Here is a 5,487-nt window from a genome sequence, read left to right as displayed (position 1 = left end):
TAATCCGCCAACTCTGATTTATTTACAAATGTGGTACCAACATAAGCGTCTCACGCCTAGGCCGTGGTCTGGGGTGTGACAATAATCATCCAAAAAAACCAAACATAACATGATAATAATGCGTAAATCTTATTTACAAAATCGTTGTTTGCCGCTTACGTCGTGGAGGCCACTCTAACGGGTAGTTTAACCGATGACGATGAAAAAACGACAATCCCATCAAGACATTAGTGGCGGATCCATGAATTTTTTTCAGGTGGTACACCACTTATAGATGTTTCAATTTCACGGGGTCTGATATAAAAATTTCGGCTCGGCTCGATAGTTCGGGAAAAGTTCATTACATAATAAAAAAACGATAAAATAATTAAAAATAAAAGACACCGTTCTTATGAATTAAAAAAACACATGATATAAATAAAATTGTCTTTACGAATTGTTCCCTATGAGTCTTCATATTTTGTAATCGTTGCATTACATCTTCGACCGAAACTTGTTGGAGGAATTCTCTTTCAATGTAATATATACAAGATCGTTCATGTATCAATCACCCGTCCTATTATACAAATCCGTATTTACATTCTTCATTGAAGAAAACATCTTTCAACACTTATTGTTGCAACCGACAAAACTAATGATAACTTATAATCAACATGTAATCTCGTTTTCACCATCATTTTGGCAAGATCACTTACCCCATTCAAGTTCGCAAAACCGCTTGGCTTCTTTCACATTAGTAATGTAGTGACCAAGTTCATACACAAGCTTCTCTTTTTCATTAAAATCAAAATCATACGGATACATCTGTGGTCAGCCGGAGGTGGTCTGTGGTTGCCGATACTATGTAGTCTTGGTGGAGAGGGGACTAGTAGGGGCGAGAACGGCATTTGTAACTTTGTATAGTTATAACAATTTTGTCTGTATAACAATACACTATTATTACGAAACTCGAGTGTTCCGGAGAACCATAAATTTTATGTGGATATGCCAACGCATGACGTGCACCGTCAAGTGAGTCGCCTAGTCCGTGAAACGTGCACCGGCTGCAAAAAAACCAGTTCGATTATTTATAGAAAACGAACCAAATCGAATAATTTCATATTTATCAAAAAAAAAAACTAATCGATCGGAGTACCGTGTTAACATTGAACTCCATGTTGGTCGGATCGGTGTTTATTGGGGACGGTGGTGGTGAGGAGGTGGATTGGTAGTGGAGTGGACACGCAGATTGGAGGTGGTGATGAGGAGTGAGAGGTCGATGGTTACAAGGGTTGTCAGTGGTGATGAGGAGTGAAAGGTCGGTGGTTACAAGGGTTGTCAGTGGTGTTGAGGGTGAGCCGATTGGAGGCGAGGCTGATGGTGGTGCATTGGTGGAGGTCGAGACGATGATTGTTGGAGGTGGTGACTGAAGTGAAAGTGAAGGAGATGGAGAAGGTAATAAGTAATGTATCCTATAAAAAAAGAAACGAGATATGACACATAGTGTGTGAACTCGGTAAATAAATAGACCATGTATTTTAAAAGTGAAAAGACTATACCGCCCTTCACTTTAACTTTATTTACTGGTTCTGTTAGGCCGGCCCGAGAAACTTAATTTTACGCGTCTTCAAACCACAAGTGCTCAAGTCAAGTGTATCATTTAGAAGTTGATTTTGCGGTAAGTCGGTAACTATACCGGAGGCAAATAGGAAAAGTAAGTCTCAACTAGAAATATAAAATCACTAGCCGTTTGGTTATATGTCGCCCTTAAATAGCCATCCATTCAAAACGCAATTGCTCTTACGTTCTTCCAATTCATCACGGTTTTATCAATCTTATTATTGATTTCTTCTCTTAATTACTTATTATTATTATTATTATTATTATTATTATTATTATTATTATACGTATACATATATCTATCTGTTATTGGTACTAACGTCATGGATGCAGGATCACGACGCATATTCCTTCAAAGAAAATCCAATCGACAAAACGTGACTACTCAATTCTTCTCTTTATTATTTCTGTTATATATTTGTTTTCATCAATCAGGCTTTTGCTTGATGATTCAGTTACTGAATTAGGGTTTCTTTTGTTTTTATTTGATAATTCAGTTATTGAATTAGGGTTTTTTTTTATGATTTAATTACTGAATTAGTTTTTATTTGATTATTCAATTACTAACTAAGGGGTTTTTTTTGGTTTGGTGATTTAATTACTGAATAAGGGTTTTTATTGTTTATTTGATGATATAATTACCGAGTTAGGGTTTCTATTGTTTATTTGATGATATAATTACTGAGTTAGAGGGTTTTTTTTTTGGTTAATTTTAGTCATTCAATTACTGAATTCAAGGTTTTTTTTTCTTTTTGTTTTAATTAATGATTTAGTTACCGAATTATGGGTTTAATTGTTTCGTTGATCAATCGATTACTGACTAAGGGTTTTTTTTGTTTATTTGTAGCTGGACCGATTTATACCTAATAGATCAGCCATGGACTTCGATTACGCACATTACATGCTCACCTATAAAGGTAAGGAGAATCCGATTGCAGGTACCTCGCCATCTAAGGAAGCCTACAGGAAGCAGTTAGCAGAAAGCCTCAACATTAACAGAACCAGGATCCTAGCCTTCAGGAACAAGCCCCCTACACCAACACAAGCGCTTCAAACCGACTCATCTTCAATCCAGCAGGCGAAACCTGCAAAAGCCCGTAGATACATCCCTCATGTAATCATCCACAAGATCCATTCTTAATTATATTCAACCTTTTGTGTTTAAAACCGTCCTAACAATGTTTTCTCCTTTGATTACAATTACATGCAGACTTCTGAAAGAACACTTGATGCACCCGGTATTCAAGACGATTACTACTTGAATCTGTTAGATTGGGGAAGTGCCAATGTTCTTGCCATTGCCTCGGGACATACAGTGTATCTACGGAATGCTGCAGATGGTAACGCATCAGAACTCGTTACTGTAGATGACGAAGCGGGCCCCGTGACGAGTGTTAAGTGGGCCCCAGACGGCCGCCACATCTCAGTCGGTCTAAACAGTTCTGACGTCCAACTCTGGGATTCAACTTGTAATAAACTGGTATGGTACTTTTATAAAACTTTTATGATTTTAATCTCTTTTATGATTGTTTTCTAAATTTTATTACCTTTTTAAACAAACAGTCAAGAACATTGAGAGGTTGCCATCAGTCTCGAGTCGGATCAATGGACTGGAACAGCCACTTACTCACAACGGGAGGAATGGATGGTCGGATCATGAACAACGATGTGAGAGTAAGATCACACATAGTGGAAACGTACTCGGGTCACCGCCAAGAGGTTTGCGGCTTAAAATGGTCAACTTCGGGTCAACAGCTAGCTAGCGGGGGCAATGACAACCTCCTGCACATTTGGGACCGATCAGCTGCTTCGGTTAACTAACCGACTAGATGGCTTCACCGACTGGAGGACCACACGGCGGCAGTAAAAGCGCTTGCGTGGTGCCCGTTTCAGGGGAATCTTCTTGCTTCGGGTGGTGGTGGTAGTGACCAGTGTATAAAATTTTGGAACACGCACACGGGTGCTTGCTTGAATTCAATGGACACGGGGGTCCCAGGTGTGCGCGCTTTTGTGGAACCAGAATGAGCGGGAGCTGTTGAGCTCACATGGGTTTAGTCAATACCAGTTGACTTTGTGGAAGTATCCGTCAATGGTTAATATGGCGGAGCTTACCGGGCATACGTCCAGAGTTCTTTACATGGTGCAGGTATAGTTAGTTAAAACTGATACTGTAATTATTATATCTGTTTTTGAAGTTAAATATTGATGTTTAATTAACTGTGATTTGATATGTTTGCAGAGCCCGGATGGCTGTACGGTTGCATCAGCTGCAGGAGATGAGACGCTGAAGTTTTGGAATGTTTTTGGGAGCCCGGAAGTGGCAGCTGCTAAGGCTACCCGAAAAGCTGTTCCGGAGCCATTTGCTCATGTGATTCGTATACGGTGATACACTCTAAACGGGTTAGAAGATTGTAATCGGTCTTTATAGATTTATTCTTGTCCGATGGATGGGTTCTTAATGCCCAATATTTTTGTAAACGGTTGGCAAATAAAAGCAAATTTAGAAACTAGGATAAATCTGTGTATATGGTATGTAGTGCTTTAAACATGATACATAAAACTACTTCTGGTTTTCTATTTTCATTCTTTTATTATATGTTATTGTTTGAAGTGTTAATGCAATTTTGTAGTCTCTACTTAGAATATGTGTATTTATGTATTTTTATAAGTTTTATGTTTGTTACTAACATCATTAACAGGTTAGAAAGTAAAATGTTTTTAAATAGAATGTGTTTAATAATAGGTATCATCTTAATTTCCGGCCAAATTTTAGAAAGCAAGAAAAACTAATTTTCTGCATCTAGTATACACATCAAGTCCTCTGCTATGGGAATGTTCATTGCTAAATTAGAAGCAAAGGGCAACCGCCGGAAGCAAAGGTAGGCACATTCATCCAATCCAAGGTAAAAGTCCATATGAGACGCTCTCATAAATAATAGCTCGATACACATAACACTACCATTCACTAGTTGACATGAGCATTGAAGGCAAGGAAGCAACATTTATCCAAGCTCTTGTATCATTCCTACGCATCATGTTCACGTAAGTGCTTGAACACAAACCATGACATATTAGCATACAAATTACTAAATTAGTAACAGCATAACAAAAGGGGTAATAAGTATAACAACATAACGTTGTGTTCGCAAAGAAAGATACAAATACTAGTATGGTGCACAACTTGGCAATTACCTTATAGTCTCTTGTCAGTTGACGAAAGGGGTTTGCGACTAATGTAACATATTGGCAACAATGGGAACTGGGAAGCACGGTAATATATTTTCTTGAATATCCAAACACATTAACCTCATCCAAACAGTTACGGAAGCTAACTCTAGCAATTATCGTGGGGACTTCATGGTGCACTTGGAAGGCTCAAGACGAAAAGGCCTTCCACAAAATAACAATCATCCGGTAAAATTCGAAAAGAAATCACATTCATTTAATTGTACTTCATATCTTGTTATGTTCTATCGTGACAAAGGAACCTAACCAATCCGACTTTTATAACAATTACATGGATCCCTCATAAGTCAGAAATCAAAACCAAAGCCCCCAAGAAGCCCATATATGATATTTGAACGCCCACAGATACATACCATTACCAAGCAGTAAACTCAAAATGGTGTTTCGTGCATAATAAGAGGGCACAATTGTATAAGGTATGTAGATTTTGTAATACATACATGCTAACTTTTCTACTTTACCTTCTAACCTTACTTTAATTGACCCCTTTAACGTTTTTCATATGGATTCCTCTTTTGTATTATCCTTGCATTTGTTAATACCATCATATATGTATCGAGTCTTATACGATACAAAAACAGTTGTGAATCGACAATCACGAAATTACTCGTACGCTACTATGTCAGGAATAGTGGAAGAGGA

General features: G+C 38.0%; 1 pseudogene across 1 annotated transcript; it reads left to right on the top strand.

Moving 5' to 3' along the window:
- Positions 1–1,847: 1,847 nt before the first annotated feature.
- On the top strand, positions 1,848–4,012 carry LOC143597295 (cell division cycle 20.2, cofactor of APC complex-like; annotated as a pseudogene). The gene is made up of 5 exons (XR_013146869.1): positions 1,848–1,976; positions 2,447–2,713; positions 2,810–3,079; positions 3,163–3,745; positions 3,839–4,012. The product of XR_013146869.1 is annotated as a cell division cycle 20.2, cofactor of APC complex-like (transcript).
- The last annotated feature ends 1,475 nt before the right edge of the window (positions 4,013–5,487 follow it).

This window comes from Bidens hawaiensis, unplaced genomic scaffold (assembly GCF_021521415.1).
Source record: "Bidens hawaiensis isolate Kalapana, Puna unplaced genomic scaffold, B.hawaiensis_p1.1 tig00048064_1, whole genome shotgun sequence".
Classification (NCBI taxonomy): Eukaryota; Viridiplantae; Streptophyta; class Magnoliopsida; order Asterales; family Asteraceae; genus Bidens; species Bidens hawaiensis.
Note: the sequence above shows the minus strand (reverse complement) of the source record. Positions and strands in the feature narration are given on the sequence as shown.